This window comes from Pan paniscus, chromosome 3 (genome assembly GCF_029289425.2).
Source record: "Pan paniscus chromosome 3, NHGRI_mPanPan1-v2.0_pri, whole genome shotgun sequence".
Classification (NCBI taxonomy): Eukaryota; Metazoa; Chordata; class Mammalia; order Primates; family Hominidae; genus Pan; species Pan paniscus.
In genome coordinates, this window is record NC_073252.2 from 127,991,634 (window position 1) to 128,007,035 (window position 15,402).

Consider the following 15,402-nt stretch of genomic DNA (forward strand, 5'->3'; position numbering starts at 1 on the left):
CTCTTAGAATACCACAATCTGTTTTGTTTTCACTTAATTCTATGGCCACTCCTTCTCAGTTTATTGCCTTCATTCCCTCTCATATCCCAGACCTCTTAACTTTCTATAGTCTCAGAGTCTAGCCAGTGTGTCTCCATAATTTCATTTGACAAGAAATCCCCTCATATTGTCTTCAATTTTCATGGAAAACCCTTAAGTTATTTATAACCAATAACTCCCAAACATATATACCTCTCTAGACCTCTTCTCTGGTATCTGGTCTCATATATACAGTGGTCTGACTCAACAACCTTAATGGGAGTATTAATAGGAATCTTAATATGTCCTAAACGAAGCTCTGGCTTTTCTACAAAATGAACAAACAAACAAAATTTACTCTCTTAAGCTTTACCAAGTTTAGTTATTGGTCACTCTATTTTTATAGGTATTAAGCCTTGGTTCTGAGAATTTCATTTGACTCTACTCTTTCTTTTATATACCACATCAAATTCTTTCTGCGTGATTAAAAAAAAAATACTTGGACTTTGAAAACTTTTTACCACCTTACCTCTACTACCCTGGTACAAGGCACGATTGTTTTTCATTAAAATTTTTGCAGTATCCTCCTATTTTTTTCTCTGTTTTTGTCATTACCCATCTTTGATCTACATTAATGCATCATCATCCTTGATGATATACTAATATAATCTTAATTATATTATAATTCTGCCAAAAATAATCTAATGGCTTCCATTTTAGTTTCATTGCATGCAGTAATTTTCCCCTAGATATTGGTATGGTCTTGTTCACGCACCTCTTCAGGGATTTCCTTTTCCTTGGATGTTGACTTTTCATGGGCACTTTCCTGTACACCATCTTTAAAATGACAACTTCTTCATACACATATCCTTTCTCTATGCCAGTGTTTTTCCCCTCAACACTCATCAATATTTATTACTGTATATAACTCATTTATTTATATAATTTATTTTTCTGTGTTCCTCCCATAAAAGCTAGAATGTAAAATTTAGGAAGTTAGGGATTTAATTTTTTTGGTTCCTTTGATATACTTTTCCTATAAATAGCACCTGTTTATATTAGTCACATGAAAAATAGTTACTGAATGTTAAATGACAAGTATCTTTTTTTCTTCCTTTTACTTGTGGAAGATCCATCTTAGATTAGGCTGATTTTCTTACTCATTCCACTATTCACATAAGGTAAACCCTTGGCATCAATTTCTCAATGTTCAGACTCCTTTTCTCGGCAGATCTGAAATTAGTCTGCTTACAATACAGATTTTCAGAAATTTTGGTTGGCCAGATCTTCTAGGAATTTAACAGAGTTGAAAAATCTTGTAGGCTTATCAAACTACAATTTAAATATATTTTTAAAAAGCTTTTCTTTGTTGAATAGTCTAAGCAGGAGTATTATAAGTTGTAAACTGATTAAATACTGCTGGATATCTGAAGGCAAATGTTTTTTATGGAAAATGTAATAGAGGTACTAAAGTCTTTTATACAAGGGAGGGTTATCAGAATATGCTTAAAGTCACCTAAAGTTTCTCAACTGAATAAATTATTTTTTTTTTTTCTAGAGCCAAACCAACTCTTGACCACAAACTAATGAGGCTTTTGAGTTTGAAGTCAGAGTTCACATCTTTTGTAATAATTTTTCACATAGACTACTTATTACATGATAAAATAAAAATACTACTTATTGAATGATTATGAAATGGCTACAAATGTTAACTCTTCAGATTTACTATATCAGCATTAGTGAGTCATATGTATTTGTATAATAATTATTTACCTATTAAACAATACTATGTTTCCATTCATTTAATTGAAAAGTAAGTAATTTTAAAAGCAGGAACAATTGAAAGGTAAAATGGGTGGAGTTCAGTTACGTAAGAGCTGTCAGAGAACAGTCTACTATTGGAAGCAACAGAAACCACAGTTGATTACACAGTAATTCCTCCTTTAAAGAGAACTATTACTAATCTTAGCTATTATGCTGTAGGAATATTAGAGACTATTTACTTCGTCAAATCATCTCATTTTTGAGATGACAAAGCTATTGAAAAATAATGTGCTGCTTGGATATCAGTTTATATTATTGAGAGTACTGTCATGTATTTTGGTTTCACATGCTTATGCTTTTCTAAATTTATATTTAACCTTTTTCCTTGTTCAGTAATCCATGTTTTTGTAAAAATAATTGGGAAAACATATTTTAAAGAATTCCTTTTCTTTTTATTTTGACAGGTTCTTCATGATATTCACATTAGAAAAGATATATCTCCGACTGGTGTATTTGGAAAATGTTATACATGATAACAATGAAGAAAGAAATACAGGAGACTAGATATTTAGTGATCATGTAATCAAATGTAAACTGCTGCTTTGTTTCTTTCTAAAGCTTTCTTTAGGTTCTAATTTCAAATTACATTTTAAAAAGTGTTGAACTAATGACACTATTTTTATCATTTTGGATCTCTTAAATATATAATTTTCATTATAAGTGCCTGCTATTTCTTAAAATATATGGTACAGTGTAAGCACTTTGAGTACATGGATTTTAATTTCTTTTGTCATTCTATATCTAAAATTTAGACAGATACCTGACAAGTATTTGAAATTAATGTACAGTTATTGAATGAATGCATGAATAAAGGAAGATTAATTTATAGACACAGTTAACAGTTTTGCCAATACATTGAATTACATTAGAATAATAAATTTTATGCAATAGTTTCATTTAACTGCCTTCATCTGTTTAAGGACATGTGTATTTAATGCATGAATATTCTGTTTTGTAAGGCGTTTATGTAGATAGAAATGCAAACTTCTATACATTGGCCAAGTGCCAATATCAATATCAACAAGTATTTATCGGACATCTACAATGTGTTCTTTACTGAGTCAGCTCTTTTTGATGCCTGCCAGACAATCCTAGGGGAGAAGAAATAAAAACTCAGTGTCTTGGTAAGTAGCTATGTGCTACCTAAACAAAAATGTTTCTCTACTCTTTGCAAACCTGCTTTTTATTCATTCAACATTTATTGTCTACCATGTGTATCAATGATACTGATTTTTTAGTAATATTTTATTTTATCTATTCTAATTTATAGCCTTTTACCACAGAAACAGGTCAAGCATAATAAACGCATGAAAACCCAGAATTGCTATCTAAATCAATTTTTCCATTTATTTATTTATGTATTGGATTTTGTTTATTGGAGTAATAATTAGTAAGCTACTAATTATATGAATTATACTAAGCTACTCATTACATGACTACTACTACATATCAGGTATTGTTTCAGGCACCAGAAATACATCAATAAAGTAAAGAGATAGAGACCTTGCTGTGGATATATATTTTTTATTCTAACTGAGGATATAGATATTAAACAATAACCACAGCAAATAGAAAAATTATAAAAAATCACAGAAGAAGATAAATGCTTTAGAGAAAAGAAAAATTCAGAACTTCTGCCTTTTTTAAAAGCAGGCTAAATACTGCTGAAAGAGCCCTTCCACAGTTAGAGAACAGCGAGCACATTTGGATAACATATTTGTTTAAAAAGAGGCTGGAAAGCATAGGAGAATTAAAAAGAGCAGTGAAAAATTATCGGGCTAAAATTCAAGGAAGAAAGTCTAGAAAAGGAACCCACTACTTAGGTCATTCTTTTTCCCAAGAGAATCTAAAGGGTAGACAAGAAGTTGAAAACCTAAGCCAATTTTTTGGCAGCAAGGGGATGGAAATAGGAATCCAGGGCCTTTCAAAGAGAAGCTGTCTTAAGGCTGCAAAGCGTTATCTCTAAGAGTAACAACAAGAGGTGAAGCCTAACTTCAGATACCTATATTTGTTAAAGGTGATGCTGGATTGCTAATGTGTCTGGATCACTGGAAATTACAAGAAATTTTCTCTGTGAAAAAACATAAACCCATCAAAAATCTCAAATTTCTTCTACAATATTTAATATATAATTTCTTTACCTTGGTGAAAAATAATCAGGCATACCAGGTTACAAGTCAACATGATAGAAAAATTAAGAAAAATAAAAACTGATTCAAAGACAATATAGAACATAGACTTTAAAATGACTACTATGGTTTTTTTTAAATGAAATATTTGGCAGAGTCTTAAAATTCTGAAATTCTTCAACTGTAGTACCCTACAACTAATATTAATAACTGAAGGAATAGGTTTAATAGCATAATATTACAGCTAATGAGAGAATTAGTAAATTGAAGGATAAATCAGAAAATAGTTCAAAATAAAGCATAAAAATTTAATAAAAAACATGAAAGAAATACAAAGGATAGACTGAAAAGTTCTAACTGAAGTTTGATTCCCAGAAAAAGTGCATAAAAGAATGATACAGAAACAAGACGAAAGCCATAATCACTGAGATTTTTTTCAGAAATTATAAAATAAATCAAAGATCAGATTTACTCTTCACCAAGGAGGAACAATGCAAAGAAATGAACAGCTAGACACAACACATCAAAACTGCTGAAATATAAAGAAAAATAGAATATCCTAAGGAAATTAGAAAAAAAGAGAAATGTTACTATTGAAGAACAATTTATATAGCTGACTTCTCAAAACAAAAGGGAAAAGTTGTAAGCCAAAAAAATGAGACAGTATCTTCAGTAAACGGAACTAACATTGGCTAAACAAGATTTCTATAATTAATGAAAGATTCTGTAAGAATAAAGGCAAAATAAAGGTAATCACAAAACAGGAAATTATTTATTAGTAGACACACTAAGGAAAGTCATAGATTTTCTTAAGGATAAAGGAAAAAGCCAGAGGAAAGCTCAGACACAAAGAAAAAAATCAATACTAACGATTTAAGTCTGAATGAATATTAATAAAAACTAATGAACAATTCTATTAGACATACGTATTATTAAAGTAGAAGGAAATAGCCTATGATTACAATTATATAGGACATGGTGAAGTTAAATCATTCTGATTACTAACACTCTCCAGGAAGTGATAAAATAGAAATTTACCATAGACTTTGTTGAGTCAGGAATACATGCTGCCATACTTGGGGTAACCAATTAAATAGTGTATAGTTATTACACAGAAAGAAATAGAAAATGAAGTTTTTAAAAAACACATATTTAAAAAATTATAAAAAGATAAAGGAATACAGATACAACGAGAAAAGAAGAAAGCAATAGGAAGATTATGGACTTAAAACCAAATATATCAGGATTTATGTTGAATAAACTTGGATTATATGCTAAAAATAAAACATAAATGTGGATTGACTGAATAAAAATGTAGGTAAGAACTTGTTACTTATAAAAACACATTTAAATATGAATATATAAAAGGTGACAAGTAAAAGGATGAAAAACATCTGGCAAAAAATATTCACCAAATAAAGGCATATATAGCTATAATAATATCAGATGAAATAGATCTTGATGCCAGAAATTTACTAGACAGAAAGAAGAGCACCTAAAAATGAGTTTATCACTAAGATAATCAGTCTAAGTTTGTATGTCTCAATGTACCTTCAACAACATTTCACTTTTAAGTATATTTGCCATAGATATTTTCTGAGATGGTCTTTTTCTGCTCTTACTTTACCAAGTTTTATTTTATTTTATTTTTCAGAATAGATGCTGAGGTGTTAAGCTATTTCAATTTGCAGAAGATTGACATTTTATAATTCTCTGACCATAATTAAGACAAAAATCAATAATAGAAAAGTGACAAAAATAAGACAAAATATTCTAAACAGGATAAATAACACATGACTCAAGATAAAAATTATAATAGACATTAACAAATATATTGAGTTACCCAATAATTAAAATACTGTATGCCAAGATTTATGGGAAATAGTTAAAGCTACGCTTAGAAATTTGTAACTTATACTGCATAGGAAAAAAATGGGAAAATAATGAAGTTAAGCATCAATCTGATAAAGTTAGAAACAAAAGTACATTAAAGAAATTAGAAGAAAAAGACAGTAAAATAAGAACATAAATATGAAATTTCAAAACAAATATTTAGTGAAGATTAACAAAATGTGATTTGTAAGATTAATAAAATATATAAACACCTGACAAGATTGATAAAACATCAAAAGTTATGGAACAAATAATTAGCATTATAACTCAAAAAGGAAGCATCCTGGCAGGTAATAGACATTAAAGGTTACAGGAGGATTTTATAAACTGCTTTATGCTGATAAATATAAGTTAGATAAAATGGTTAAATTAGTATTAAAATGTCATCAATATATAATCCAAATAGTCCTACATTTGCTAAACTAATTAAAATTTAACTCAATTCTTAATTAAAAAACAAAAATTTATAAAATAACCTGTAAGTCTATTTGGCATAATGAATAATTCTTAGCGAACATTTAAGAAATAAATAATGCCAAAAATATACAAATTCTTACTGACACTAAAAAAAATAAGAGCAATATTATACTTCCCAAAATGTTTATGAGGCCAGCATAATTCTATCAAAAATAACTAAGATATTAAAATAATAAAAAATTAAAAGATAGTATTATTAATACCTGCATGCATATGCTAATTTCATTAAGTGCTATGAATCAGTGTGTCTAATCAGTTGACCATATTAACAGAATATAGGATATAAATATATAATCATTTGAATAGAACTCATCATCTCAATCTCCATTTATAATTACAACAAAAATAAACTCTAAAGAGTAGAAGGTTATTTCATAAAATATGTACAGCAAATATAGAATGGTAGTAATGAAGGTGGCTAGAAAAGGTAAAATAAGGGATCTCTTTTTGTTGAATGTGTTTTCTTTTTAAAGTATAACATACAAAAACATATAAAGGTCATAAATGTACCGTTTAATAATTTTTAACAAAGTAAACATTTCTATGGAACTAGAACCCATATAGAGAACTAGAACTCTGCCAGTCACCTTCCAATTGCTTGCCCTTGGAAGGTGAATCAGTATCTGAATTTTAACGATATACAATATATTTGTCTATTTTTAAACTTTATATAAATGATATGATGCAGTGTGTTTCTAATTTATGTTACTCAACATTATGTTTGAAAATATTATGTATGCTACTGCCTATAGTTGAAGTCTGTTCATTTTATTTTAATGGCTTTATATTATCCTTTTGTTTGTGAATAGAGTACTACACTTAATTTAACAGTCCTATTGCTGGTGGGCATTGGAGTTGCTTTCAATTTGGGGTTATTGTCAAGAATTCTGCTATGATTATAGATGTAAATCCTTTTGGATGAATACATGTACACATTTTTATCATGTATATTCTAAGAGTAAATTTCTGGATCATAATGTATGCATGTTTCAACTTCAGTAAATGTTGTCAAATGCTTTCTAAAAATTTGTACAAATTCATTTTACTAGTAGTACAAGAGCATTCTAATTTCTCCATCTCCTCAGCCACAGTTAGTACTGCCTGACTTTTTATATCTTAGTCATTCATCTGTATGGGCATTAAAAAATATGGTGTTTTAATTAGTGTGTTTCCAATGGCTATTATAGTTTTGCATTTTTTTCAATTTTATAGAACATTTGTATGTCCTTTTCAGAAAATTTGTCAGAGGTGTTTGAACCAGAGTGACTCCATCTTGAATAGGGCTGGGTAAAATAAGGCTGAGACCTACTGGGCTGCATTCCTAGGAGGATAAGGCATTTAGTCACAAGATGAGATAGGAGGTCAGCACAAGATACAGGTCACAAGTATCGGGGAACCTGTCCCGATAGTCACGTAGGTTCTTTTTTATTTTCCCTAAGTGTCTGCCGGTTTGAGAAATAAAGGGACAGAGTACAAAAGAGAGATTTTAAAGCTGGGTATCCAGGGGAGACATCACATGTCAGTAGGTTCTGTGATGCTCCACAAGCCACAAAACCAGTAAGTTTTTATTAGGGATTTTCAAAAGGGAAGGGAGTGTACAAATAGGGTGTGGGTCACAAAGATCATGTACTTCACAAGGTAATAGAATATCACAAGGCGAATGGAGGCAGGGCGAGATCACAGGATCACAGGACCCGGGTGAAATTAAAATTGCTAATGAAGCTTAGGGCACGATTGTCATTGATAACATCTTATCAGGAGACATGGTTTGAGAGCAACTGGTCTGACCAAAATTTATTAGGTGGGAATTTCCTCTTCCTAATAAGCCTGGGAGTGCTATGGGAGACTGGGTTTTAACTCATCCCTACAGTTTCGACTATAGAAGACGGCCACACCCAAGGGGGCCATTTCAAAGACCCACCCTCAGGGGCATATTCTCTTTCTCAGGGATGTTCCTTGCTGAGAAAAAGAATTCAGTGATATTTCTCCCATTTGCTTTTGAAAGAAGAGAAATATGGCTCTGTTCCACCTGGCTCACCAGAGGTCAGAGTTTAAGGTTATCTCTCTTGTTTCCTAAACATTGCTGTTATCCTGTTCTTTTTTCAAGGTGCCCAGGTTTCATATTGTTCAAATACACATGCTCTACAATTTGTTCACTTAACGCGATTATCACAGGGTCCTGAGGCTACATACATCCTCCTCGGCTTATGAGATGACAGGATTAAGGGATTAAAGTAAAGACAGGCCTAGGAAATCACAAGGGTATTGACTGGGGAAGTGATAAGTGCCCATGAAATGTTCACAATTTATGTTTAGAGATTGCAATAAAGACAGGCATAAGAAATTATAAAAGTATTAATTTGGGGAACTAATAAATGTCCATGAAATCTTCACGATCCACATTCTTCTGCCATGGCTTCAGCTGGTCCCTCCGTTTGGGGTCCCTGACTTCCCACAACAAGCTGATAAGACAGGTTGCAGTAAAGAAGCTGGCCCAAACCCAAAAAAACCAAGATAGTGACAAAAGTGACCTCTGGTCTTCCTCACTGCTCATTATACACTAATTATAATGCATTAACATGTTTAAAGACACTCCCACCAGCACCATGACAGTTTACAAATGCCATGGCCTCCGGGGTTCATGCCATTCTCCTGCTTCAGCCTCCAGAGTAGCTGGGACTACAGGCACCTGCCAGCATGCCTGGCTAATTTTTTTTTTTTTTTTCAGTAGATATGGGATTTCACCGTGTTAGCCAGGATAGTCTTGATCTCCTGACCTTGTGATCCACCTGATTCTTTTCTGTGCAAGATCCAAGAATCCTCTCTTGGAGTCTGGATTGGGACCACTTCCTACAACAAACTGACGATTCAAGTCTTTTGCTGATTTTTCTGTTACATTGGCTGAATTGCTTATAATAATTTGTAGACATTCTTCATATATTTTGAATTTGAGCATTTCCACATTATATGTATAGAAAATATATTCTCCCTTTCTGATTCCCCTTTTTACCATATTCATGCTATGTTATAGGATCATTAATTATTGACTTTAATATTTTCTAATTTATCATTTTTTAGTTTTTTAATGATTTGAGCTGTCATTATCACTTCAAGATGATTAATAAATATTGGATACTTTCTTCTAAAATTGTTGCTTTACTTTTTACATTTATATATGCAATATTACTGAAACTGATTGTTGTGTATGGTGTGAGGTAAGGGTCATTTTTTTCCTGTATGGATATACAATTTATGTAGAACTATTTATTGAAAACACAATTCTTGATTTATTAAACTACATCATCACATTTTGCATAAAGCTCATGGCCATGTGTAGGTCAGTTTCTGGTTTCTGTATTCTGTTCTACTTCTCTATTTGTCAGTTCTTCCCAGTTTTCATTACAGGGCTTTTTATATATTAGATTTTGTGAGCTGCAAACAAAGACAATTGACTTCTTCCTTTTTTATTTGTATGTCTTTTATTTCTTTTTCTTGCTTAATTTCTCTAGCTAGGATTCCAGTACTATGCTGAATAGAAATGGTGAGAGTGGGTATCCTTGTCTTATTCCTAATCTTAAAAGAAAGCTTTTGGCTTTTCATTATTGAGATGATGTTAGCTATGGGCTTGTCATTATGGCTGTTACTGTGGTGAGGTAAAATCCTTCTATATCCTATCTGTTTAACAGGGTTCTCTGCTCATTAGTTGTTTTGGAAGAGTTTGAGAATGATTCAATCTCCATACACAGTAAGGTTAATGGTTAATCCTTCTTTACATGTTGCATAAAATTCAGCAGTAAAACCATCTCTTCTAGACTTTTCTTTGTTAGATTTTTTATTAATGATTCAATTTCCTTACACAGTGTTCATTTGTTAACACTTTCTATATCTTCATGATTCAGTTCTTGGTAGGATTTTTTTTTTTTTAGGAATTTATTCACTTCTTGAAACATCTAATTTTGATAGATAATTGTTTATAGTAGTTTCTTATGATTCTTTGTATTTCTGTGCTATCAGTTGTAATATCTCCTCTTTCATTTATAGTTTTATTTACTGAAGTCTTCTGTCTTCTGTGTTAGTCTAGCTAAAGTTTTGTTAATTTTGTTTATCTTTTTAAAAAAATCAACTATTAGCTTTCTTTATTGTTTCTATTGCTTTCCATTCTCTATTTCATTCATTTCTGCTATAATCTTATTATTTCCTTCCTTCTGCTAACTTTGGGCTTAGCTTTTTCTTCTTTTCTCGTTTCTTGAAATGTAACATTAAGTTGTTTCTTTTTTCTTAATGTAGGCATTTAAAGCTGTAAAATTTCCTGTTAGAACTCTTAAAATTCAGTATATTGTATTTTTATTTTTATTTACTTTGAGATTTTTTTAAAATTTCCCTTTTGATTTGCTTTTGTCTCAGTGTTTATTCAGGAGTGTGTTATTTAATTTCTACATATATGTAAATTTTTACATTTTCCTCCAATTATTGATTTCTAGTTTTATATTACTTTGGTCAGAAAAGGCACTTGATATGATTTTAATCTTAAATTTATTAAAATTTGCTTTCGGCCTATCTTATGATCTATCCTGGGAAATGTTCTGTGCATGTTTAAGAAGAATGCATTATCTGCTTCTGTTAAATTTAATGCTCTGTATATGTTTGTTGGGTACATCTGGTCTTGATCAAATCTGTTATATTCTTACTGATTTTCTGTCTGGATGGTCTATCCATTGTTAAGAGTAAACTATTAATGTCCTCTACTCTTTATATATTTAGATGCTCTGATGTGGGCATACATATTGACAATTATATTTTTGATGAATCGCTCCTTATTACAACAACCTTCTTTTTCTCTTATGAGCTTTTTGCTTAAGGCTTATTTTGTTTTATGTATGTATAGCTACTACTGCTTTCTGCAGTTACCACTTGCATGGATTGTCTTTCATCTCTCACTTTCAGCATCCTGTGTCCTTAAAGCTAAAGTGAGTCTTTGGTAGGTGGCAAATGGTTGAATCTGTTACTTTTTTTTTTTTTTTTTCCATTTAGACCCTTTGTCTTTTGATTGGAGAGATTAAGTTATTTATATTTAAAATAATTATTGACAAGAGAGAATATACTATTGCCATTTTGTTAATTATTTTCTGATTATTTTGTAGTTTCTTTGTCTCTTCCTATTTTGCTGTCTTCTTTTGTGATTTAATGACATTTTTAGTGATATGCTTAGACTTCTTTCTCAAAGATTAAACCTGTAGTAGATACACAAAAGAGTAAGAGAAAGGAGTAAGCCTTACCACAAGGCTTATATAAAATACTTTATATTTGTAACCTATTATTTTAAGCTGATAACAATTTAGCTTTGTTCACATACACAAATTCTATATTTTTACTTCTTCTTGCCTCATAATTTATGTAATTAGTATTATAAATTATTCCTTATTTATATCATGGATATAGTAATAAGTAGTTGTAGCTATAGTTATTCTTAGTACATTTTTGAACTCTTACACCAAAGTGGAAAGTGATATATGCACCATCGTTACAATATTAGAAAATTTTGACATGGTTATATGTTTAATTTTACTGTTAAGTTTTATGTATTCATGTATTTTTGCATGGTTAATCGGCATTCTTTCATTTCAGCTTGAAGAACTAGCTTTAGAAAGTTTAGTCTAGTGGTAATGAACTTCCTTAGGTTTTGTTTGTTCACGAAAGTTTTTATCTACTTCATTTCTGAAGGATAGTTGTATCTAATGTAGTTTTCTCAATTGGCAGAAGTTTTATTTTTTTTTACCTTTTCAATCTTAATTTATTAGGTTTCCTGTAAGTGTTAAAAGAAATGACACACACAGAATAGCTTTTACTTATTTTTTCAACACATCATTCTCAAATCATCATTTTCTCCAAGAATATATTCCTCTCTTATAATAATAGCTAATATTAACACTGTGTGTTGGGCACAATTCTATTCTAAAAATGTTATATCATCTATACCTAGTAATTGATTTTATATTTATAATCACTATGAGGCAAATAATACTTCTAAAAATAAATGGTTTTCTGTCCTTGCAATAGTTTGCTCAGAATGATGGTTTCCAGCTTCATCCATGTCGCTACAAAGGACATGAACTCATCCTTTTATATGACTACATAGTATTCCATGGTGTATATGTGCCACAATTTCTTAACCCAGTCTATCACTGATGGACATTCGGGTTGGTTCGAAGTCTGCTATAGTGAATAGTGCCACAATAAACATACATGTGCATCTGTCTTTATAGTAGCATGATTTATAATCCTTTGGGTATATGCCAATAATGGGATCGCTGGGTCAAATGGTATTTCTAGTTCTAGATACATGAGGAATCGCCACACTGTCTTCCACAATGGTTGAACTAGTTTACACTCCCACCAACAGTGTAAAAGCGTTCCTATTTCTCCACATCCTCTCCAGCACCTGTTGTTCCCTGACTATTTAATGATTGCCATTCTAACTGGTGTGAGATTGTATCTCATTGTGGTTTTGATTTGCATTTCTCTGATGACCAGTGATGATGAGCATTTTTTCGTGTGCCTGTTGGCTGCATAAATGTCTTCTTTACGTTTGTATCCTTTGTCCACTTTTTGATGGGGTTGTTTGATTTTTTTCTTGTAAATTTGTTTAAGTTTTTTGTAGATTCTGGATATTAGCCCTTTGTCAGATGGGTAGATTGCAAAATTTTTCTCTCATTCTGTAGGTTGCCTGTTCACTATGATGGTAGTTTATTTTGCTGTGCAGAAGCTCTTTAATTTAATTAGATCCTATTTGTCTATTTTGGCTTTTGTTGCCATTGCTTTTGGTGTTTTAGTCATGAAGTCCTTGCCCATGCCTATGTCCTGAATGGTATTGCCTAGGTTTTCTTTTAGGGTTTTTACTGTTTTAGGTCTAACATGTAAGTCTTTACTCCATCTTGAATTAATTTTTGTATAAGGTGTAAGGAAGGGATCCAGTTTCAGTTTTCTACATACGGCTAGCCAGTTTTCCCAGCACCATTTATTAAATAGGGAATCCTTTCCCCATTTCTTGTTTTTGTCAGGTTTGTCAAAGATCAGATGGTTGCAGATGTGTAGTGTTATTTCTGAGGCCTCTGTTCTGTTCCCTTGGTCTATATCTCTGTTTTGGTACCAGTACCGTGCTGTTTTGCTTACTGTAGCCTTGTAGTATAGTTTGAAGTCAAGTAGCATGATGCTTCCAGCTTTGTTCTTTTTGCTTACGATTGTCTTGGCAATGCAGGCCCTTTTTTGGTTCCATATGTACTTTAAAGTAGTTTTTTCCCATTCTGTGAAGAAAGTCATTGGTAGTTTGATGGGGATGGCATTGAATCTATAAATTACCTTGAGCAGTATGGCCATTTTCAAGATATTGATTCTTCCTATACATGAGCATGGAATGTTCTTCCATTTGCTTTTGTCCTCTTTTATTTTGTTGAGCAGTGGTTTGTAGTTCTCCTTGAAGAGTTCCTTCACATCCCTTTTAAGTTGGATTCCTAGTTATTTTATTATCTTTGTAGCAATTGTGATTGTGAGTTCACTCATGATTTGGCTCTCTGTTTGTCTGTTATTGGTGTATAAGAATGCTTGTGATTTTTGCATATTGATTTTGTATCCTGAGACTTTGCTGAAGTTGCTTATCAGCTTAAGGAGATGGGGGTTTCTAAATATACAATAATGTCATCTGCAAACAGGAACAGTTTGACTTCCTATTTTCCTAATTGAATACCATTTATTTCTTTCTCTTGCCTGATTGCCCTGGCCAGAACTTCCAACACTATGTTGAATAGGCAGAAGTTTTATCTCTCAGGTTTTTTAATACATCATTTTACTCTCTCTCAGCCTACAAGGTTTCTGCTGAGAAATCCACTGATATTCTTATGAGGGGTCTATAATATATGATGAGTTGCTTTTCTCTTGCAACTTTCAAAATTCTCTCATCTTTGATTTTTGACAATTTAATCATAATTTGTCTAGTTTTAGATCTTTTAAAATTCAATTTGGTAAACTTTGGGGCTCATGGATCTGCATGTCCATTTCTGTAGTTGGGTGAGGCTGCTGCCCAGGACTTGAGGTTAAATTGATCTACTATTTGAGCTCTGTGTTCAGGTGAGAAAATGGCTGAGCTTCCAAGTTGAGTGGGGCCACAGGCTGTGTCTCAGTTGGAAGGGGTTGCAAGCCATGACCTACAATCAAGCAGAGCTGCCACCTGTGCTCTGCATTTGGGCAGAGTAGCTGGCTTAGCTTTCTGCTTGGGTGGGTCTGCAAGGCTGTATCAAGATGCTGTTGGGGGTTTTTGTTCAGGCTCTCTGCCCAATTGACCAACGTCTATATATTGATGGGTATGACCCCTGTCTCCCTTTTTTGTTTCTAGCTATCTCCCATTAGTCTGGCTCTGCCAATTCCCCGAGTATTCTCTGTGAGGAGAATTCCTACTTTCAGGAAGTACCAATGAACTCTGGAGAAGGTAGAAATCCATCGTGAGGTCTCTTCTCCATTGGAGAGACTAGGTTGGGGATAATCCTCTTGGTTGGTGTTGTGCAAGCTCAGGGTGGAGGGGGGATGCTGTGAAAAGGAAACCATTTCTTTTGCCTTTATAAGGTGGCTTTTCTCAGTTTATATATTCCAATGGGGTGCTGCAGACTCACCTCAGATTCTAGAACCTTCCAAGAGGTTTTCTTATCTGTAAATAGTTGGTACTTAGTCTTTCTGTGAGAACAAAAGCTAGTTATCTCCTGTTCTTCCATCTTGCTGATATCCCTCCTGAGTTCTATGTGTTGACTGAGGTTTTCAGGGATGTGAATCATGATAGGATTCGTCCTTACAGTCTTTCAAGAAGAGAGAACATGTGGATTAAACTGTATTTTTATTTTTGGGTTTGATCGCTTTCTTTTAATATAAGCTAGACATCATTGGAAGAATCAGTTTTGTCAGAGGCTTAGAAAATCTATTAGCTCCCTCATCAACTTTAAAATGGTGAAGTTGAGGAAATGGTAGGAGCTGTCTTAGCAAGATAGAGAATTATTTCTGTAAAGTTCTTTTCAGTATT

At 32.2% G+C, this 15,402-nt stretch overlaps 1 long non-coding RNA gene across 1 annotated transcript in view; it reads left to right on the forward strand.

Annotated features, from left to right (window-relative positions):
* Positions 1-7,510, forward strand: part of LOC103786860 (uncharacterized) — a 213,526-nt gene extending 206,016 nt beyond the window's left edge. The window contains exon 6 of the long non-coding RNA XR_010112023.1: positions 2,247-7,510. This is a non-coding gene — a long non-coding RNA (uncharacterized LOC103786860). The remainder of the gene's footprint in view (positions 1-2,246) is intronic.
* Positions 7,511-15,402: the final 7,892 nt, after the last annotated feature.